Genomic DNA, 24,808 nt, shown 5'->3' with positions numbered 1-24,808 from the left:
ATCTTAAGACAAAGCAAAGATGAACAAAGAAAATGACAGAAATATGGAGCAGAATTCCTGATCAAATCATAGCTGAAGCCTGTACCTCCTATTCTTTCAGATAAGGAGAGCAAACATATTTTTTTGTTTGTTTGTTTAGGACAGTCTTGGGTTTTTTGCTGCTGACAGCCAAGAGTATCTACCAAATTACCATGACATCCTGTGTGTTTTAAAAAATATGTAAATTAAGAAGTTGCTTCAAAGTTGCAGATTAACTTGAATAGGATTCCTGCCAGAATTGACAGTGCCATCCTGTAACATACAGAGATGTATCTAAAGTAGCATGTTTGCATTTCTTCACATATATATATTTACATTAAAATCATGTGTTAAGTAATAGAAGGGAAAAGATATCCCATTGTTTATAATGAAATGTTTTCTGATTCTTATGAATTATTCTTTTCCTTAGGTACTAAAGATTCTGCTCAGAGTTGTTATTACCTTTAAAGAAAATAATTTTTAAATGTAATTTTGTATATTTGTCAATTTACATATTATTTACTGTAATAAAATGCTTTGTTCCCCTTCACTATCCAGCAGAGTTGGGTAACTTTAAAAAAAAAAAAAAAAAAGCTCATTTTCAATTTATGAGAAACATAGTGAGTGTGTGAGAGGTTAGGTGTTTGTGGACAAAAACAAAAAGGAAAGGAAAGATAGGTAATTAGGCAAATATAAATGGTTTTTAGATCATTCATTGCTTTATTTTATCCTTCTTTTGAGAAGGTAATGGGAACTGATTGCATTCTCAGAATTACTAGAGATGCAGCAGATGGTTTTAAAAATATTCTCAAATTAAAACGAGTTTAGCATGTGCTCTGGCAACAGAAATCATAAAACTTTATACATTCAGTCTTGTTTTCGCTGATGTAATCTAATGTAAATAAGAATTACATTTTATTGAAAAGCTACTTTTTGCAAAAGTTCTTATACTCAACACCATATTCTAATAAGTACCAACTAAATAAACAAGAGAAAAATGCTCATAATTTTAGATATTCTGCTATTATCTTTACATCCTTTTTACACATTTATGTTATGCAAATAAATATTCATACTAAGTAACAATCGAAATTTCATGAAGACAGATGTAAATAAAATTGTAACTTTATCAAATATTAGACTAGGGTTGAGAAAACCTCTTTACTAGCTGACGAGCAAAGAACAAAGAAATTATTAACTTTTTATTTTTTAAGTGGTTGGAATATTATTTACCATCCTCTAGTGTTGCTTTAAGGATTAGGTAAATCAGGGTTTCCCTGGTGGCGCAGTGGTTGAGAATCTGCCTGCCAATGCAGGGGACATGGGTTTGATCCCTGGTCAGGGAAAATCCCACATGCTGCAGAGCAAATAAGACCGTGTGCCACAACTACTGAGCCTGCGTGCTGCAACTACTAAAGTCTGCATGCCTAGAGCCCGTGCTCCGCAACAAGAAAAGCTACCGCAATGAGAAGCCTGCACATCACAACAAAGAGTAGCCTCTGCTCGCCACAACTAGAGAAAGCCCATAAGCAGCAATGAAGACCCAACACTGCCAAAAATAAATTAATTTATTAAAAAAAAAAACTTTAAAAAGAAAAGAATTAGGTAAATCAGACATTTAAGTATTCATGAAAATTGTCATATCCTTTTAAGATACCTATAATCTACATTTTCAAACAAACATCATCTTTTCCACCTCTTGAGTATTTTCATAACAAAGATTCACATGTGATACAACAGGAAAATACACACTGACTTGAGTGCTCAGGGAAAGTTACTTCTAAAGTTTTTCATGTTTGATTGTCTAGGAAAAATTACTGAAACAATCTAGCCTTTAGTTTTCTCATCTGTAAAACAGGCGAGGAAATATTTGCATCTGATAAAAGCTAAGATATTTTTCAACCGTCTAATTCTAAAATAGAACCACCCATTGGTTGGACTCAAGAAAGTTAATGACAGAAATAAAATCTACTTATAATGAATTATGAAGGGAGTAATTTAACTATAACTGAAATTGAGTAACAAAATTATGTCACCAAAAAATTTTAAATGTTTTCTTTCAGCAAAACAACAATTGATAATTATCTCATAAAATGTCTTAGTTGTATATTTTCTCACTAATTTTAGTGATTAGGCTTTTAGTCATTTCCTGTACTATTCTCAAAGGTTGATTTGAAAAGTCTTCTATGTAAGTGGACCCTCCCCCACACTCCTCCTGTTCCAGCTCTGTTGGTATCTGCTTGTTCTTCCAACTTGCCAGGTGAGTCCCAGCTTCAGGTTACTTACACTTCTTATTTCTGCCTGGAACCTTCTCCTCCAAATCATTGCTTGCCTAGATCATTCAGATCTCAGCTCAACTCTCACATTATACTGTCTCTAAGTGTATCTTTTGCATAGTGCTTATTATAAGATGAAATCATTTTGTTTGTGTATTTGCTTACTTGTTGTTTGTTTTCTTTACCTTGACAAGAATATATATACTCTCTGTTTTCTTTTATTATAGTGCCAAGATCAGCCCCTGGCAATAAAACCTATCATTGTGGAAGGAATATAAAAGGGCATTTGGTCATTTCTAATATATAAAAAGCTAAATGATTTTTAAAATAATGTAAAGTTAATTCATTCATATTTAATAAGTGATGATGAAGTTACATATTTAAATTGTTTCCATAATTTGGCCTATGAACAAGTAGCTATGCCTAGTAAAGTGCATTGTATATATAGTTAAATCTTATACATGTGTTTTTTCTTTGGAAGCTTATTTGAAATTTCAGGCATTAACAAGACCGAAGTGGTCTTCCTTTTTATCCTTAGACTGTATCAAAGTTCACAGGCTGTAGTTCCTTTTGATTTCTACCAGGCATCAACGTAGCTTATTTGCATGATTGATTATAAAATTTACTTATTCATTGAATGATGCTCAGCTGCTGTACTGTTCAAGCTCTGTAATAAGAACTGCAGGCTGACTAACAATGGCTTATCATTCCTCTACTACAAAAGCATGTAAATTAGTAAAATGGATGTTTAGTTGTGTTTGTGTGTTTGTATGTTGGAGGTAGGTGTATTTTGCTCTTCCATTTCAGTGCATTGTTACACACTTTTATACAATCTGGAGGGAAAAAAACAAGTGTAGACAAAAACAAGTGTAGTCAATCCTATCCATAAATCCTCATCTGGACAATAGCCACTATATCCATTTGCTTAGCCATGAATATGACCGAAAATATCATATATTCACATATTGTCTATTTTTTATCGGTAAGGCCTCTTCATTACATCAACCAAAACAGGAACATAAGAGTTTCTTGGATTTCCTTTGACACCTTATGAATAAATGATCATGACAAATTCAAATGAGTAAATTATTTTTCATTCAGGGTAAAAAGTTTAGGATAACCTGATACTACCTTTAAGATGTGTTATTGGAAATAAACGAAGTCTAAACACTAGATAGTCCATTTACATAATCGATGGGAGAGGAATGACCTTTAGCTACTCATTTTCTTAGGAATTTAATTTAACTAATATCTTATTAAAATTTCTATAAGAAACTTCATAATGATTTCTGATAGATTTTTAGGGGTACTAAAACCATATGGTTTTAGTGTTCAAAATAAACATACAAACAATTGTATAATAGAAATAGAGAAAAAGTAAATATGCAGACCAATAGAGCATGATTCCATTATTATAATATGAATGTATACATAATAAGTGGTATATATTTATATTTATATCAATATATAGATATATATCACAGGTTGGAAAATTGAAGGAATAATTCAAATTAAACTATTAACAGAGCCTACCTCCACAAATGGCATTGGAGAGGGAAGAGACTTTGATCTTTAATTTCCACACTTCAGTTTTACATAGATTTATTACAATGAACGTATATTGCTTTGCAATTTAAACAAACTTTAAATGAACTTAAAAAGGACCTGTGATTTATATTTTGTATTTTTCCATTTTATTCTTTCAATGTGTGTTTTGTAATATGTATACAGTAGTCCCCCCATCTCTGGTTTCACTTTCAGAGATTTCAGTTATTCTTGGTCAACCTCACTCCAAAAATATTAAATGGAAAAACCCAGAAATAAACAATTCATAAGCTTTAAATGCATGCTGTCTTGAGTAGAGTGATGAAATCTCACACTGATCCACTCCACCATGCCCAGAAGTGAATCACCCCTTTGTTCAGTGTATCCTACCCGTTAATCACTTAGCAGTGGTCTTGATTATCAGATCGACTGTCACAGTATCACAGTGCTTGTATTCAAGACACCGTTATTTTACTTAATAATGGTCCCAAAGTGCAAGAGTAGTTATGCTAGCAATTCAGATATGCCAAAGAGAAGCTGTGGAGTGCTTCCTCTAAGTGAAAAGGTGAACGTGCTCAACTTAATAAGGAAAAAAAAAATCCTATGTGGAGATTGCTAAGATCTACGGTAAGAGTGAATCTTCTATTTGTTAAATTTTGAAGAAGGAAAAAGAAATCTGTGCTAATTTTGTTATCTTACCTCAGGTTGAAAAATTATGGCCACAGTGTGTGAAAGTGCTTAGTTAAGATAGAAAACTCATTAAATTTTTGTTACTTACAAACATAACATATTTTCACAAAAGATATTTTGAGAGAGAAAGAGACCACATTCCCATAACTTTTATTACAATATTATAATAGTTCTTATTATTAGCTGTCATTGTTAATCTCTCACTGTACCTAATTTATAAATTAACCTTTATTATAGGTTTATATGTATAAGAAAAAACATAGCATGTATAGGGTTCTCTACTAACTGTGGTTTCAGGCATCCACTGGGAGTCTTGGAAAGTATCCCCACAGATATGCGGAGACTACTGTTATTTCTGAGCTTCTTGGAAACATTTGAACTAGAGTTCTTTTAATGACTCCAAGGTTGTGTTAGTATTTTTCTGCAGCATGTATGTGAAAAATCTGAGCCCAGCTTCCTCTCCTGTTTATAAACACTCAGAGGACCCTGGTGTGAGCAGTGACATTATTATATTGTTTGATAGCACATGCTGTTGATACATTAATTGCTTTGTTGACTATTTTAAAAGTTTATGACCTCATCTACATTGCAATTTGACCTTGTTTTGCACTTTTCTAGTGAATCGCCGTATTCAACAACCTACACCATGTGAATTATAACAATAAATTTACAAAATGAAAAAAGAGTCAGATGATATGCACCTCATTATTATTTTAATCAACTAAATCATCGGTAGGCAGGATTTATATTACAAAAAACTGCATAATCGTAAAACTGTGTTGCTATAGCCTCATTATTAGAAAAGATGCTCCACTTTTTTAAAGTTTAATTTTCTTTTAAATAATAATTACCAGATGATTGAGCCAGGCATACTCATGGTTTAAAATGAGAGAATTGGATCTAAAATTTCAATTTTAAATAGAGATTTTGTTTGAAAACATCAAATAAATTAAGAATGTGCTCCCTGATAACATAAATATCTGTTCAAAAAATATTCTTAATGGAATTCTTATTTGTAAAACCTGAGTAGAGGCCTAAGCTTCCCAAGAAATGAAAGCTGATTGGAAAAGGCACAGAAGTTAAATGAAGCTGTGAAAATTTGGTTATAATGCAAGATGAAAATAAAATTTTATATCTTAAATGTAATCTGTATCTTAAAAGTGGTCTGATATTTATACAATAAAATCTCACATAAAGCAGTTTTGCCAGTTTCTTCATTCCCATTCCACTCTCAAAATTCCAAGAAAAAAATTTTTTTAAAGAGTCTTCACACAGTTTCTCCCTCTCTAGGCACCAATGGTAAGTTTGTGAATTTTATGTTCTAAAAAGAGGTAGGAGAACGTATTACATTCCATGACAGAAAGGATGACACAGACTGTTGGGATATTTATTGAATCTTCATTATTGGAGAGTACTGTTCTATATAGTACTCTGAGTGCTTAAAAATGGTTTAGAAGGGAGAACACACAAAATATTTCCCATATGAGATGTAAATGAAGGAACCCGGCAAGAAAACAAATGAAAGAATGAAGAAAAAAATAGTGGAAATTATAATTTCAGCCCTAGATGCAATAGGGGCAATTATCTCGTCCTGCTTCTTTTTACAGATGAGGAAATGAATGCCCAGAATCATTAGATGACTCGTGAACAGCTTCACTATTAGTGGGAGTGCAAGGGTGATCTAAACTTAAGAAAGAGGTCTTGTAACTACTCATCCAGAGTTTCATTACTGATTGCAGTTTCAGAGAAGGCTATGGGGAGCCATTCAGGGCAAATAAATGGTGTGCAAATCTGCTGACATGAAAGAGATGCTCACATGCAGCAGACTTTGTTGGAGCACAACATACACACTATATACCAAGCAACAGTGAGGCTGCTAAGGGGACAGGTGAGTTTTAGAGAAGGGATTTTTGAGGGGCAAAAATTAAAGATCTGCACTTGTTTCCCAATCATGCTGAATAAGTACTGGTGTAAATATCCTATATGTTGCAAATCATGAACTGATTGTGATTCTAATTGAAATAACATGGAGCCACTGGAATGTGGACTATTTTAAAATTCATATTCTAATTAGTTTATGGATATCACTTGTTAAAGTAGCTAGAAATGTTTTACGTACCTGATCTACCGCTATCCCAAATGAGCTTATGAAATAAGAGTCACATGGCTATTAGAAGCAGACAATATCCTTAATATAGAGATTGTAGTCATTAAATAAGCTACTATTTAATTTCATCTTTCCAACGGTTTGCTTTCTATGGTCTTACAAATACAATTACTTAAGAAACAGACTAAAATTTATTCCTCAACTAATGTTATCAAGTAATGAATGCCACTTCCTGATTGTAGAAATGGCACATTATGAAATTACTCCATGCTCCTAAGTCTTTGTTCACTCAACCTTCTTACCATAGAGACTTTCATCTCAGCTTCAGCTCTAAATCACTTTATTCATGAATAATGGACTAACAATCCTGCATATCTGTGAATTATTTTAGATATCTAAATTATTGTTAAAATTTACATTCTCACTTCATGTGACAGAGTGCCTGACTATGCACTTGATATAGCAGTCACTTCCTCAGACTTTCACAGAATATTAAAGAACATGGTGAGTCATTAGCACAATGGGGACATAAACAATTGAACAAGGAGGAATATTCTTCAGACTGGAAGCATTTTCACCTGCATTGTAGAAAAATTCAAATTTACACTCGTGCTAGACGCCCAGGCTGTTTCCTTAGTAGAAACAAATAAAGTGCTGTATAATAGCACAATTTAAAGATGGATGAAAAATAATAATATTTCAAGACATAGCAGTATAATAAATGTGTCACCAACTTTTTTTAGCTAAAAAAGTTATTATTTTTAAAGGAAGAAGAGGTGTTGGGTTTTTTTGTTTGTTTGTTTTCTTTTGTTTTTCTGTTACTGCTTGCAAAGTTTTCTAACTCAACAAACATTGATAATCGTCCAGTGAATGGGGCCATTAATTTAAAGGCTAAATTGAATGAGGTTTAAAATAATAGTCATGTATATCCTTGTATCTTGAGAGGTAAAATAAGACAAAGTTTTAAATCCCAGAAGATTTTAAACAATTAGAAACAGTAAACCCCAAGCATTGGCTATGCCTGGATTGGTGAAAACTTGTGTGACACTACTTGACAGTCCATCATTTCCCTCTCCTTTTCCTTTTCCTCAGAAGAATATAGCATTTGTGACACAGTTAAGCAAATGTGAGAACCAAATCAATATCAAACACAGATTCAGTAGTAAATAAAACTGATAAAAATTCTCATTTATGTTCAAAGAAAACCTACATTTCTGAAGAGTGTAGATGTCTCCACACTTGATATCTAACAATATTATACTAAGATCTATGCCTATTTATATTTGATATTTTCATATCCATTGGATAACTGATACAGTTTCCATCTTCCAACTTCTACTCATCCTAATTACGATTAAAATTTTTGATATTTTTCATTACAAAGAAGTACTTTTTCTAGTCAAGAATAAGTTCACTACAGAGAATATCTAAAAAATAGGTTTTGGCATTTATCTCTCCATAAAGTTTGTTTTTTCTTGTTATTGCTTAATGTTAATTTTCCTTTCCAGAAGACCCATCTGAAAATATTTTCAATATTAATATGCTTTTTTAGTATGCTCCTGACTCCAGTTTGTCAGTTATGTATATCATCTGGACCAGAGTTCATAATATATTTTCTTATTCCTTTTTCTATAAGTGCTCTGAATCTGTCTACCGTCCATAACTTGTCTGCATACATGACAAAATCAAGTTGGAGCTGCAAGACACCAGCAGGTATAAACTCAGTTCTGCAAGACCAATCCATTCATATCTAAAAACTATTATGAGAAGAACGATGAGACACATTTTTTCCCATCACAATGGACAACAGCAAGGCTAAATGTCCTCATGAAATATTTCAACATGTATCTCAAAACCAAAGTGTACCCTTACCAAAAGGGTACTCCCTAGGAAGAAATACATATATAAGAATCATAAAAGACTTCAGAAAAAAATTACTTTCTCTAGTTACCCACTTTTTAAAAAATGCATATTTTTGATTTACTCTTATTTAATAAACTTATCATTCTTTATTATTTCAGTTTAGCTCAAATTTAATTTATTCGTTGTAATTTCGCTTGACTAACTGCTTTTCAATTCCATTAACATTTTCACCTGAACTCAAGCCTGGGAATTAATTTCAAGTGAAGATTAACAATGAGGTTGACTTGAAAACAAACAAAATAACAAAATCCCAAAACTCAAACCAAAATAAAGTCTTCATCAGAGGTAAAGTAAAGGATACTTTCACAAAGAAAATAAAATGCTTTTCATAAGGGAAAATACTAGTCTTTCATGAAGGAAAATAATAAATTTCACTAGCATAAATATAAATAGAAATAAGACCAAGAGGCAATGTCAAAACTGATTGGGGCATAATCCTTGAAGTTTCATACCTTAACATTTAATTAATGTTAAATGAGAAGTTTCATACTTAACATTTCATAAGGCAGTTAAATAGATGATTATGATAAAATATATTTTTTCTTTTCTAAAAATTTTATTGCAGTATAGTTGATTTACAGTTTTGTGTTAATTTCTACTGTACAGCAAAGTTATACATATATATATATTCTTTTTCATATTATTTTCCATTCTGGTTTATCACAGGATATTGAATATAGTTCCCTGTGCTATACAGTAGAACCTTGTTGTTTACCCATTCTTTATATGGTAAAGGATATTTTTTATTTAATATCACTTACAACTTGATGGAAGTTTTAAGTCTCCACGTGACAGAATAAGCTTTGTTTTTGCTTAACACTGAAAGGAGCCGCAAACTCCAGATTTTTAGAAATATATATTAAGATGATAACCAGTGAGCTCTACATATATATTTTATGACTTTTGATTAATCAATGAGCAGATTATAACCTGAGATTCAGGGGAAGAAAGGAGGCTAATATCCCCATAGGAAAACAAATGCTTTGATCATCTAATGATACATTCCCTCATCAAATATTTTCTGAGCATCTACTGTGTTTTACATAGTATATGAGGATTTGTGGTACAATGGGGGAAAGACATTGTAGCTGTCTCAAGAGCAGTCAGGGATCTAACTTGATACTGCTGAAACACCCCCTCCAGTGGAGTCAGGCAATTTGACATGCTTATGAAGCAATCAGAGACGCTGCTTGTTTCCTTGGCAGTGCACCAACCTAACTATATCTGAGTACTGTTCTTTTCTTTTACTCTTGCACCTCATTTGTGATATTAATTCATTTATTCTTTAATATCTCATCACACTCTTAGAAGATGAGCTCTTTTAATTTCAGAGCCAGTATCTGTTTCCACTTCACAGCCCCCTGATATTCTTAGTTGGATACAGTGGGTGGTACAAAACCTTGCTTAATTAATGGCTTATTCCAGATATAAAGGCTTGGATGACTTTGAACTAGTCACAATAACAGGCTGAATTGATAAAAATGCATGCCCCAAAAGACAAAAGACAGAACAGGTGAGAAAATAGGCGAATTAATTTCATCATCAAGAATCTCCTAGGGCCAAAGTATACCATTATTCTTGCCTATCAGTTGTCTTTATGAGGATGTAAATCAGAGCTATAGAGTCTCTGACCACTTAAGAGTCTTGATTCAAAAAAAGTCCAGAATGGACTACAGCTAAAATGTAAAAGAGTGGCAAAGGAGAAAACACATCTACCATTGAAGGAAGTGTCTACCTGTAAAGAAAATATTTTACATTAAAATTTAGATGTTAAAGTTTAGATTTCCTCTGAAATAAACTCTAATAAGGACATCAGTAATTTTCAGTCTTCATGAAATACCTTTCTCTGTATTGCTTATACTAGATATTATTTAGTAAAGAGTGATTCCAAAAAGAAGTTCCCATTAAAAATGTTCAATCAGTGTTTAGTATGTTGCATAATTTGTAGTAGCCATCTGTGGCTAGCCATCATTCAGAAAAATTGAATGAACCAATCAATGTATAAAAACTGGAAAATGATTAACCAAGGAAATAGTTTTGTTTATTTTCCTGATTTACCTGATATTTACTTTGTATGCTGAATATAGAAAAATAAGACCACATCAATAATTCTGTCTATAAATAAACATTTGCAGGTAGTGGTCTTGGCTGAATTTCATTTGAGGAAAGATTTAACTTAGATGAATTACTGACATAGTCTTTGTTCAGAAAGTCTTTGTTCAGAATAATCTGAGACATGGCTATGAAGTAAGAGTAACCATTTCAGAAAACCAAGTTTTTAGTACAATGATGAGAAACATTACTTGAAAGAGGGTAGCTCCTCTGCTTTTTACCTAAAGCTTCTCACTTGTACAATAGCTGATAGGGAAAGTGACTCTCAGAGTTGTAGTTACTGTCTTACTTCTGTCCTTCCTCACACCTTGGCTTGAAATGCAAAACAGACAAGGGAAAGCTGGAGAGGGTGGGAGGGAAGAAATCAACCAGTAAATAAGCTGTGAGGGAGCCTGCTAAGAACTCTGATTTTATATATTTTTTTAAAAAGTTCCATATATTATAATTACATGTAAAACATTTCCAATGGTCTAAAACAAAAGAGATCAGAATTCTACAATCATTCAATTATATGGAGTTCCTTTAGAAGCTAGGGACAAACTGGTTGTTTGTTTTGGTTTTTGTTTTTAATGGTCTGTGTCACTGGTACCAGCCAAGCACCAGTTGGGAGAAGACAAAGCACATTAGTTGTTTTAGCAGAGATAATTTAACATAGGAAATTGTTAACCAGATGTTGGAGGGCTAGAAAGTCAAATTTTAAAAATGAGAAAGAAGAAAGAAAGAAAAGGAAAAGAAAGAAAAAAGACACAGAGGTAACATAGTTATGAGTGACTGTGGGAAGCAGCAAACACCTATACAGCTTCAGACACAAAGGAAGAGCTTGGGGTTATCAGAAATGGGAGCCCCACAGAACTGGGCCTCAGACTTCAGAAGAGAGGACACTGCCTGGCTACTCCTGGTAACTCCAAGGTGGGGCAAAGAGACTGATTCTAGGTTGCTAAAAAAAGCACTGCAACCAAGAAAGGGCTGCGGTTGCTGCCAGCGTGAACTGTCATTGCTGCAGGACAAGGAAAGGAACAGCCAGAAAAGAAGGAAGCCACAGTTTCCCTCCACCTTGCCAGCCAGCCTCCCTCTAGTGTACCCTACTGGCCAAGAGAAAATGCAGTTCGCAGAGCCCCCATCCAGGAATCACAAAGCTGGTCTGAAGCTGGAAGATAACAGCTTAATAACCAGCACTGAAGTTTAATCAAGGAAATTGGGATGTGATAACTGATAAGATTCCTTTCATTTTAAATCATTATATTATTTCTGTGGAAAAACTTGAGCTGAGGTCCTCACTCCAGAAATAGCACAGATCATGTCCAGAGGTTTGGTGGTTGAGGACTTCTGAGAGAAAGAGAAAAGATGAAAATTTTCAAAGCATGATTTTGTCATCTGATCTCCCTTTTTGAGTCTCCTTTGAAAAGAATCACTTCCTGGGTCATTCAGTGACATTGTCTACAAAACTGTACTGACTATATACCTTACTCCACACTGTATATAAATATAGGCTAAAACCACATAGGGCCTAGCTATATTTAGTATGCCCCACTTATCACGGGAGAGTTAATTTGTACATTCATCTTTTAAAACTAATAATGAATTTCTAAAACCTTTTAAACAGGCTTAAGTTTTGTAATCCATTTATTAAACATGCCTGCAATGAAAAATTAATTATTAAACAGTGCCTTGGGAAGACATCAGCAGCCTTGTCACCCACACACTAGATTGATAACATGTCAGTTCTCAGACCAGGGAGGGAGCTGACAACTCTCAAATTTAAACCTGGAAGGGTAATGCTAAGCATGTCATAGCATAAGTCACATTTTTAATTTATTTTTTATTAAATGTTAGATAGAATAAATTCATTCATGCCTCTCAAACTCTACCTGATTAAATGAGCTGGCACCTTTTCAAATGTAAAGAGTGGTTACAACTTCTCAAGGGCATCAGAAATGCTGAAGCATAAGACAACGGTAAATACAAAAGGCAAAAGAGGTGGACAGTGATGTATGCACAAGCAGCACAGGCGAAGTGAGGTTTTTGAAAATGCTGAGGCTAATAAAACAAGGGCAGCACGTTCCCCAAGTGGTAAATGCACCTGCAGGCAGAGGCTCTGCTTGAGCACTGGTGCATCAATGTGTCCACCATGAAGGTTGGGAAAAAAAAAAGAAAGAAACAGAAGGGAGCAGCTGTAATCAATTTTCAAACCTTAAGTTTTGGGGTTGGGTAAGAAGTTAGAAGAATTTTTCAATATTTGTGTCAGTTCTACCCTTTAATTTTGCAAAGTGAAGATGGTTTCCAGTGACTCTAAAGGAGAAAAGAACATCTGTTATATTGTGTGTACCTGCAGCTTCTTGAACTCTTCTTCCAGACAGAGCTCAATCTCATTTTATAAAATGATTGAGAAATAGTTTATATCAAACATATTCAACCAGGTCAGAGAAAACAAATCATCCAGATTATTGCTATCTAAAAATGCTCTGATCTACTGAATGCAAAATAAGAGACTGAATGAACTAAATGATGATTACTTAGACCTCTTAGATGATTATTATTGTGCCACAATAGGTGAAAAAAAACTAAAGAACATCTTCACAGTGCATTACTTCACAGTATGTAATCCCCACTCATTTTTTTTTTCCAGTAAACAATTATTTCCTATTTACTTATTTACTGGGCTAATGGGCTAAAATCTGTGGAAGATGCAAATATGTGAACAATACTGTCTGGCCTCACAGAGCTTTTTATTTAAGAGGAAGATATGGCTAAGGAGAATTTTAAGTCTTATCTGAGAGGCACAAGAAAAGTGCAATACAAACCACAGCTTGGGTCCTCAGAGGAAATTCATCAAGAGAGGATATTTTGAGCTGGACATTGTACTGAATGTTACTATGTTCCAGGCAGTTGGGATACGTGGGCGAATGGTCACAGAGCCCTGTTCTTGCAGAGCTTACATTCTAGTGAGTGAAGGCAAATGATTTACAATAGTCACAGTAAAATAAGTAAATTATATGGCAAGTTAGGTAAAGGATTTTACAGAAGATTCAGTATAAAATTGAAAATTACCTAAGTTTTTAACTGGAGTCAAGTGGAGAGGAAAAGAGAAGGAAAAAGTGGTAACATAAACAGAGATGTGCTTTGAAGTGGTGATTGAATTAGATTAAGTGTGGAAGAGATGGGAGCTGATTAATAAGCTGGTAAATATTCACTACAATAGATAACACAGACCTCGTATCGGATTATGGTATTGAAACATGAAAAATGGATATCCAAAAGAAACTTACCCATTCATTCACTGAAAACCAAAAAAAGTCATAATATTAAGGCTCAATTCAAAACAAAGAAAACATAAAAACCAAACAAAGACTTCAATCAATCATCACTAACTCTAACATAAACCAAGAAAAACCAAGGACTCAAGTTCTTTGCAATCTATACCAGCTTCTTTTTATTCCTTTTTACTTTTTAAAAAATCTTCATTGGAGTATAATTGCTTTACAGTGGTGTGTTAGTTTCTGCTTTATAACAAAGTGAATCAGCCATCTTCCTTTAACTGTAACCATTTCCCCAGCCCACTATGCTTTAGAACACCATGCTGTCCAAACAAACTGGTTTTTGAACAAACCCAACCCTCTGCCTGGGTTCAGGCTATATTATTTATTCTTTTATACTCAGTCTGGCAAACTCCTACTTACACTTCAAGGCCCAGTTCATATGTCCTTTAATCTCTAAATTCAATTAATTTTGCCTTAGATGTCAAGCAAGGTTGAGATACAGGTTTCAGAGTAAGCAGGAAATAGGAGAAATGCTGATAATAGATGAAAGTAGCAAAGGAAGAGCATATAAAAAAAAATACGAACAGAGCTGACCAAACTCATTTATACTTCTAAAGTATATGCTGTCCTCACAAGTTTCTTTTACATTCTTTGAACTTTTAAATGAAATAAAATTACTTCTAAAGGAATAAGTAGCTTGATATCATTTCCATTCTTCAATCATATTTCTGAGAGAATAAATTTCACAAGAAATAAAATCAAATTCTCTTTGTACAGAAGGAAACTAATAACATTCTTAATTTTTATCAATGTTAAAAAGTGGATTTTAGACTTAACTCATGACCTATTGATTTTATTCAGTATTTCTAAACAGTTTTAAGCTAGGACACAAATATCCCAAGAATGTCCTAAAGTTAAAAATATTAAATTTCTGATACTTTTAAAGTGATAAAAACATTTATAAAAATAATATATTTATTGGTATTATTGATTTTCATTTTTTGAGTACTTATATGACCTTGTCATATTTCTGAGTACTTGATATCCTTTACTCATTTACAAAGTGATAGGTGAAGAGTAGCTTTTATAATTACCCACATTGTACAAAAGATTAAACTAAGATTTAGGCAGAAAACTTCCCAGAAGTCACATAGCTAATAAGTTCAACACACCGCTAAGTCTGTCTCAACTAACCTTATTTTCCAACTATAGAGCTGATAAGCTATTTTTTGTAATCACCATACTCAAATAAAAGTGGGAGATTTGATGTTTGAACTAAGGTTCAAATGTGCAGGTATTGTGTTTCTATTGATCACATTGGTTAGAATAAAACAGCAAAATAATTTCAAAACTGTGTAAACCATTGAAAATTTGTGCCATAAAATTTTAAGAATTATGTTCCTGAAAATTATTTCACCGGACACAAAAGAACAAGAATAGAAGCTATGTTGTGCTGCCGGTAATCCAAGTTTTAGTTTCTTACTGTAAACAAAACAAGGGTAGAGAAATCCCAAAATGGGAAAAGCCATGTCTTGTTCCCTGGCTGGCATGGTCTGAGAATGCTCTTGGTACAACATTCTAAGTACCTAGGAGAGAATGTCAATCCCCTTGGTTTAATTAGGACCAGAGTTTGGCTGTGACTGAAAGACAGAGAGAAGGCAACATGGGATCTAAGAAGTAGGAGGAACAGACAGGGCCGTGTGTTCCTCGTGGGATAGAGGGGACAGAGGAGTCCCCCTTGGTCACACTGAATCCCAGGTACCCTGCTCAAGAGATTAATCTTCCAGAGACAGCTAAGAGACATTCCAAAAACATGGATGCATTTGATATATTAAGCTTTTTAAGCTTTTACTTCCTACTCTTCTGGTTTTAATTTCTATCAACACAGGTGACTATTCTGCAGGAAGCTTGTAAAACTTCAGCTATTGTCAGGAAGATTTTTCAGCTTATTTATTATGCCTCCAGGTTCATGTACAAAATTAATGTATGTTTCTCCTGTATTATATCATTTGTAATATAAATATTTATTATTTGAAATAATGCTGAGAAATTGTTCCCATTGTCCCCAGAAACAGTTAGAACCAAAAAAAGTAGGAAAGTTAGATTTTTCTGTAGAATGTCTTTATTTTCAGAATTCCTTGAAGTAAGTATTTGTAAAAGATTCAAAATATTTAGTTTTGGGCTTCCCTGGTGGCGCAGTGGTTGAGGGTCTGCCTGCCGAAGCGGGGGACATGGGTTTGTGCCCCGGTCCGGGAGGATCCTGCATGCCGTGGAGCGGCTGGGCCCGTGAGCCATGGCCGTTGAGCCTGCGTGTCTGGAGCCTGCGCTCCGCAATGGGAGAGGCCATGACAGTGAGAGGCCCACATACCGCAAAAAAAAAAAAAAATTAGTTTTATGTAAAACCACTCTATCAATAACTGAAATATGGACCACACAGCAATAATTAAGAGAAATATTTGTTTTAAAAATCTAATTTGCTATATCAGTAAGCTCACACTAAAACATTATACTAAGGATTTTTTAATTGCCTAAATAAATTCATAAGCCATTCAATATCCTCCTAATTTAACTCAAGTGAAAAAAGATATAAAGTTCTCAAAATTTATGTCAAAATGCATATCATCTAGATGTGTACATGAAACAATATTTTATACTGAGTTAGAATGGCAATCAAATATGTTCAAGACTGAATTTTTCAATGTATTGAGTCAGCCCTAAATGTCACTATTTTGTTTTTGAAAGGAATTTGACAACTAGCTGTGAGTCTAAGATTTCTACTTTTTCCATTTCTTATTTTTTTTCTCTTTTTAAGAAGATAACTACCAATTTTTAGAGACCAATAATTATCTCTGGTTTCCAAATGGGACTTAATGATGTGCTCAATCTAATTACTTATAACTTAACTTTAACTGAAACAAAGTTAGCTTTCCTAAAAGAGAGGTTAGTTTTCTACAAAGTTCCTTTTTTTCTATTCATTTGCCATGTGACTATACTTTTAATTATCAGGTTTATTACGCTCTTTTTGTGTCTGATGGAAAGTATCATGTAGAAAGTGATAAACTGATCTGTCCTTTAATTATCAGTCTATCTGGTTCTTTCCGGCCACCTACCTCTGGGCATTTCTATAGTTACTATGTGAACCTGAAGCCTGTTCTTGTTGTTTGGTTTTTGTTTTGGCTTTTTGGTTTTTGTTTTACTGTTAAATATAACAACTACGTTTGGACAGAGATGTTTTTAATAGTCAAACATCATTTATGAAACCCCCCTGCATTTTAGTGGCCTTTATCCAAACTTGTTTTCCACAGTTCCCCAAACTGTCTGTTTATGGAGGTTTCTGACAACTATACGTGTACACACATACATATATATAGTAAGTGCACATGATTTAGAAATTCATTGTATAAAACATATTGTTATATTTTAAAAGCAAATTTACAAATTATTTTCTTGCAACAAAAATATTATCTGACTTCTAAAAAGTCATTTATTCCCAAAACTTTCAAATTCTGGTCCCTTATACTGAGCTTTGAATAACAGTTTAAATTTAAGAAATAGGGGGATAGGGAACAGATTGAATTGATTTATCTCCTCATTCCACAGTATGTTTATTTTTAATATATGTTATCATTATATTATTTTAAGGAACTATAATAACAAAATTTAACCTCACAGTTTAATCTCTTATTCTATCTGAGGGTATCTACACAAGATGTTTTTTTCTTCATCATAAGCAGCCCCCTAATGGAAACACATATTATAAACTAAATCTAATGATAGTAGACTTGAAATAGACTTAGGAACATCACATCCAATTATTTAAATGAAGATTAAGAGGGAACCAATATAGTATGAAGCAGGGACTTTCATTACTTCATATACTGCCAAAAAGTCTGTCCCAGATGCAAAATTAGTCATGATACACTCTTAAGATATTTCACTCTTTAGTCTATCCATTATAACTACAAAATTAAATAACACTTTACGGGAAGTATTTTAATGATTGCTACTCATGATTAGAGAATAGCATAGGAAGAAAGAGGCTTTATTTAAAAAATTAGTCTCTTTAGAAGGCATCATACCTGCCACGAGTTCTCTATCCGACTAGCCTCAAGGGAAGGCAGATGGATATGCCTGTTCCCACGTGCAGGGGAGCTCTCACAGACCTGACTGAGCCTCTGATAAATCTTCTCTATAGTCCCATTAGTTTTGATGAAGTTCTTTGAGAAACTGAGAAGAGAAAAATGCCTTTGAAAAATGCCTGTATTCTGCAATGTGGTGTTATCAGGGCCCTGATTTATTCCATAGAAGGGAGACAGTCTCAGAGGAAAAATATAACTTTTTTTCTTTGATATAATTTATTTGTTTTGTGCAAACATATGGTTAAAAGCCACACTATAGATTAAAAAGCTTTTCACAATACATTAATTAGATTCTTTTAAAATATTCATACAAAATATGAGTTTCTTAAATAAAAAAGAAATTTATATCTTGCAATTGTTATGAACATACCATTACAAAGAACAAATTTTAAAAGAAATATGATTAAAATATGTTTGGCAGTGAGCAGTAGATTGCAGGCTTCCATGGAGTCCAGATTGGAATCCAGTTTCTCTCACTTGATCAATATGTGATTTAGGAGATGTTTCTTGAATTATTTGTGCTTAAATTTCCTTAGCATAAAGAGGAGAGGGATAAAATATTAGATTTATGGGATTTAAGGGATGATTAAATGAGCTATTTTATTTAAGGCTCTTGTTTTTCCTGACATATGATAACAGATAAATAAATGCTTTAATTGTTGTCATTGTTGTTATTAGCATTGGCCAATAAATCTTCAAGTCAGTTATTTCTAACTGAAAATGTCAACATCTAATTTAAAAAAAGGTGTATTTTGAGGTGGTCACCTAGCAATAAATATTATTTTCCAAATTATTTGTGGGATGTTCTTCCTCCTTTCTGTACTTAGCGAATATTAAAGAAGTGCCCCTTTGGAAAGAGGTGGACACAGGAGGAAGAGATTGAGCAGCAAGTGTTTCCTGTTCAAAAACTTCACACAGGAGATTGGAGGAAATTTGAAAAAACTAAAGCAAGCAGAGTCACAGACATCTCAGCTTATGGGAACATCCATTCGCCTGCTGAGTCACTTCCTCAGAACTAAGATCTCTATGGAAAAGTGGTAAGAAGAGCCCTCAGGAGGGGAAATTGATTTGGTGAAAATGAAGGGACTTTATTATTTGAGTTTGCTTCAAACGGAACCTTCCATTTTGAGGGTTTGGGTAAGTGTGCTTGGCTGGTAGTAAACCTAGGCCAAAACAGGACTAGATGGGCTTTTCTGCACAACTCTGTACCATTTATCACTTTGTCTTCAGACTACTTTCTCCCTCCCCCACTCCCACTTTAAAATGTAAAGTAACCCTCATTTCCCTCAAACATTCCTTGTGTGCTTCTTGTGGTTGGCATCACAGATCCAATGAATTATCTTGTTTCCTTGCTTACAAACTCCTTTTCAGGCAATCATTTTCAATTAAACTATGATACTGTCAATATGTACATTTTAAAATGTCTTCCAGAGACAATATGCACATTTCTAATTCTCAAACACTGGTAATGAATTTAGCTAGGTAGTAGGTGATGATTGCATTCTATCAGTGAAACCAAGGGATGAAGAAGGTATTTCAAGGTCTTTTACATAGTAATATATTTCTGCTTCCTTCATAGCTATTTAGTCCTGCCTTATATCCAGAATGGTTTTATATAAGGGTCAGATGATAAATCTAAAAAGAAATACTGTAGCAGGCATCATTATATAACAAGCTTAAAACTGAATTTTATAGGGAGAAATAAAATAATACCTTAAGTCCAAGACCAAAGAGAATGCAATCTATTTGAAGTGTGGAGGATGGACTGTGGCAGGATGTAGGAAACATAAAACCAGGATAGAAATGGAGTGGGCGTCCCTGGTAATCTAGGCCGTTGGCTCTGAATTCCATCTGAAATTATCAGAATTACCTGGGGAACTTATTAAAAATACCAATTCCCAAGCCTCAACCCCTAAAGATTTGGTTGATAATATCTGGAAATAACTATTTTTAGCCACATCCCTGGTGATTTTATAGTCTCTTCCACACTGATCCTTGGACCATCATTTGGAACGCAATAACCTAGAAGATGAGGGAAGATCAGTGAAGGGATATATTTAAAAACAGGGGGGTTTTTTAGCTTTATAAATTGGATTAAGGTCATTTTTTCTGAAAACATCTCTTTGGGACCATTAATTTGGATGCAGTTTTCACTTATTTAATTCCTATTATGAGGTAAATATTACTATATTTAATATTTTATTATTAGACATAGTAACTGAACTGTACATTTTATATTTTAATAAGGTATAAATAACAACATAACTCTAAAGGAAAGCATAATTTCATATATTGTTTCAAATATATAATAAATAATTCAGTTTCAAAGGGAAGTGATATAATTTTAAAGGGAAAATACTTTTTAAAGGAAGAAACCCATCTAAGCCTAATTTGGCCTCCAATGTTAAGACCCAATGTGTTTATATATATATATTCAAGCTTCAACAATACTTCCAATGTGTGAATATATTACATGGAAATATTCCAGAGAGCATCAACATTTTTTTCTGGAAACATTTCCTAAGATTATAACCGTAGAAAGAGCTATTCTCTAAAACTTTTCATAGCAGCAATATCTATGACAAGAGCTGGAATGGCTAGATCTATTTCAAAGTATCAATTCAGTGTTATTGCATTGAGTATTGTACAGCCATTATTGTAATATTATTAAAAGCGTGAAAACCTTTGGAAATATTTAAGATATAATTTTAAGTTAAAAATAATGAACAAGTTCTACCTGTCAAGATAATAAATCTGCAAATACATTTATGTCTGAGCACAAAGATGTAAAGAAAAAACAAGAGTTCAAACATTACTCAGGATAAAATAGTGAGATCATGAGTGGTTTAGAAATATTTATTTTTTAAAACATTAATTATGTTTAATTTATCAACTTAGAATATGTGTTAATAAATGATTTTTTAAAATTTTATGTATATAAAGACTATATTGATTTGGCTTAGAAATTATTTTCAGTTGTTAACACTTGTGGCATAATTGAAAACACTCACGATCCTCTCTGAATTTCCTAAGGAGTTGTGAGCACAGAATAGAGAGAAAGAGGAATAAATAACTTCTCTTCACTCACTCAGCATAAAGTTACTAACTTTATACTGTGTTCAGGCCATGCAGTGGAATTTGAATAAGAATCCTCATTTGTGCGTGCAGGTAATGTTCACTTCTGTTTCCATGTTCCTCATTTTGTCTAATGCAATTTGTGTGACCAAAGCCCAGGGCCTATGCACCTCTGAGTGCATGGCTTGTGCCTAAGGCTAACGTTTGTATTCAGGTGTCTTTCCTAAAGTGTATAGCAGCCAATTTGAAAGTGGTTGGGCCATTATGAATATATCAATTTTATGCCATTAAAGACATAGAATGCAAGTATATCACTGCTTTGAAAACAACTGGTAAGTGAAAAATGCTTCTGGTCTTATGTGATAGTACACAAAGACAAGGCTTCTAATCAAAGCTTATTTCACCATTCATATTGGCATCCATCATAAAACACAACTATATTTATTATGTATATATTGCAAAAATACAAATAAAATAGGCACATTTTATTAAAGTTAGAATAATTCCCAATCAGCACTAGATATAATATGTTGATTTTGGAATAAGAGAATGAAACAATACCATAATAATATGGAACAAAATGATGAAAAGTGCTCAAAAAATCCTTTGTTTCTGTTTACATTCTCCATAGTATTTAGAATTGCTAGAGCCTATTCAAAGTTACTGGAAAGTAAAAACCACTATTCCACTATAGTGGAATTTCTTTTAAGTACTAGCTACCCACTGGGAAAAGAACTATATCAAATTTATTTTCTATGTAAACAATTTGAGAAAAAAGAAATCAGCTAGTGCACAATCTGTAAAATTGTTAGTTTATTGTTTTGTGGGGTGAGGAGGGTGTGTACTTACATATTGTTTTGTATTATATTGCCATCCAGGAAATATGCTAACGTTGTACTTCCAGTCCTTGCAACAAACTCCAGTCCCTTTTACCACATTGGCTATCATATTTTTACTTAAATATCTCATTGGTATCCCAGGGTCAGCATGCTCAAACCAGAATTTTTTTTTAAAGCTGTTGGAGGTCATTTTTCCTTTTCTGGGCCTCCCTCTTCTCACCTCAAAAACAAGGATAATAATACTGGCCCTACTTATACAATGCAATTGCTAAAAGAATAAAAGTATACATATATATATATATATATATATATAAAACAATAAAAGTTGTGGAAACATAAAAAATGCTATACCACTCCAGATAGTGTAACTATTTTTCTCCTTTATTTGACTTATAAATAATGAAAGGGAACAACAACAAAAATCCATGCTCTTGTAAAATCTCAAACTTCATTTCCAATGCCTCTGAGTGGTTCTACAGTTCTCTCATCTTTAGATTTGCCTCCTCCTCCCCAGTCTATTTAGGGCCCCCATCCTGGTGTAAACTCCTGTCTGGTTTGAGTAGAGAAGACCCTAGGAAACTGATGGGGTCCATCCCCTGCCTCCCTCTAGTCTTGCATCTTTAGTTCACCTGCTGCAGCCCACGTCTTGAAGACCTCCTCCTGCCCCTCCCTGGGACACCAGATTTGGGGGATGTCAGCCTTGAGTGAGTCCTACTATTAAATTGAAATTCCAGGGGACACCTCTAGGACAGAATTGAAAAGAATTTATAACATGCACTGAACATGTCTTGGTCTGGGTCTCTAACTACGTTTAAAGCAGAATTTTCTATACCTTCTCCCATACATCCACCTCATATTCTCCTTCCAGCAAACGACCCCTCCAGACTTCATTGTTGCTGTCCAAAGCAACCTGGACACCTGGACTTATCCTGAAATAAAACTCCTTCATACTCGAATGCAGCAATCAAACCTAGTCAATTCCCTTTTACCTATATATCTCCTTATATGCTAACAATGTAACAGGATATCACTCGTCTACCTGCCTCTCATCTAACCAATGCCGAATACGTATAATGTGCCTGAACCCCTTTCTTTCAGAGCTTGCCATTACTTAATTCATCTTAATTATAGGCCAGTCAGAGACTATCTTCTAGCAAGGTGAATTCTCAAACTTTAGCAGGCATCTTAATCACCAGGAGGGCTCGTTAAAACACAGGTTGCTGGTTCAAAGTTTCTGAACCAGGAGGTTTGATGTTGGGCCTAGAATTTGCCTTTCTAACAAGTTCCTATCTGAGGCCGATGGTGCTGGTCCTTGGAAATACACTTTGAGAAACATTGTTCTAACACACAGCTCTAAACTCCTCTTCTAGGATTTCAGAGCTGTCCATAACCAAGGCCACCCTACTCATTTTATCACATTTGGTGAATACTTCTCTTGTCAGATAGATGTGGATTTACAGTGAAGTTAGACATCAGCTTCAAGGCCCCTCATTTGCACAGGTCTCCTTGAAGACAAAGTAATTAACTTGTATTCTTTTTTTTCTTAAAGAGAGCCCTAAAATGTATAAGTTTCAAGTCACACAAAGTCAAGGTCTTCTCCTACTGCTAGGCATCTGGGACTTTTCACTGACTTAGGAACATGTTAAATTTCTTTTCATTTCTGTACCCTGTCTGATCTGTTCCCCACAGTTTGTAAGTTTTCCAGCCTTTGCTCTGCACTTGTTTCTCTCCCACAGCAAATTCCACCCATCCTTGACTACCAAGACCATTTCTTTATTTACTAGACTAATGTAGCTCTTGTTTTATCAGTTGTCTCCTGCTTTGTGTTGCTACTTGTTCTTTATATGTGTTTCTCTCTGAAGAGAATGAATGTAAAATCCTTTTGGATGTTACTTTGCCAAATTATATATCTAGCAATTAGTTAAATGGTGTTAGGGAAATGTGAAGAATAAGTTAATCAAGTTAATTAAAATAACTATGACCATAGCAGCTGATATTTATTGAAGACTTACTGGCAAGCACTGTGCTAAGGGCTTTATACATATTATTTTATTCTAACATCAAATTTTCCCTAAACTAAGCTACTACTATTGGTGCTATGATTGTTGTTGTTTTAAGATAAAACTGAGGCATAGAAAGGTTAAGTAACTTCTTCAAAGTCCCTCAGCTAATACAGAGTAAGGATTCAAACTCCAAACTAAGGGATCCCAAAACCTTAACTCTTAATCAGCTAAACCAGAAGCTGTAATCCATTACGTTGAGGTGCAGTGGGTGTGGGGTGGCCCTTTCAACAATTATTCTTCTCTCTGTTGCCTACAAAGCCTGCAAGGCAGGATGCTAACCTCACACTGGGTCATAGCACCACCGCACCATGGAAAAGGGCACTATACCAACTCCGAACAGGACAGGTACACTGGAAGACAGGAGAATGACATTGAAGCATATCAGAAATGTCATTTTTTATGGCTTCCAGACTGATGAAATACTAGTTAACTGATTGTGATGATTGCTATTATTTTGATGAGTGTCCTATTAGACTTAGAACTCCATAATAACAGATTGTGCTGGCCTATTTGCAATATTCTTTCCCTTACAAGTATATGCATTGTCCAATTTGTGACAACACTTGTCTCACTCAGAGATTTCCTATCCACCATGACAGATAAACCCCAGTGAACATTAACATTTCTACTGGACTTTATACCAATTTAAAGAAAAGTAATTCAAACTCAGATCAGTTGCCTTTGGCAGGAGGTAGAAACTAATGGGTAAAGTCACCTGTGGAGCTATTTGAGTTACATTTTTCTGAACCAGAAAGATTAAATAC

General features: G+C 33.9%; 1 protein-coding gene and 1 long non-coding RNA gene across 12 annotated transcripts in view; one reads left to right on the top strand and one right to left on the bottom strand.

The window, feature by feature from the left end:
- Nucleotides 1-24,808, bottom strand: part of PCDH9 (protocadherin 9) — a 976,220-nt gene that overhangs the window by 716,331 nt on the left and 235,081 nt on the right. The gene's annotated exons all lie outside the window — the stretch shown is intronic.
- The window catches only part of LOC132593859 (uncharacterized), a 33,461-nt gene continuing 12,933 nt past the window's right edge, over nt 4,281-24,808 (top strand). Inside the window, exon 1 of the long non-coding RNA XR_009559806.1 lies at nt 4,281-4,466. This is a non-coding gene — a long non-coding RNA (uncharacterized lncRNA). The remainder of the gene's footprint in view (nt 4,467-24,808) is intronic.

This window comes from Globicephala melas, chromosome 18 (genome assembly GCF_963455315.2).
Source record: "Globicephala melas chromosome 18, mGloMel1.2, whole genome shotgun sequence".
In the NCBI taxonomy this organism is placed as follows: domain Eukaryota; kingdom Metazoa; phylum Chordata; class Mammalia; order Artiodactyla; family Delphinidae; genus Globicephala; species Globicephala melas.
The sequence above is the reverse complement of the archived record's forward strand: the minus strand, read 5'-3'. Positions and strand labels throughout refer to the sequence as shown.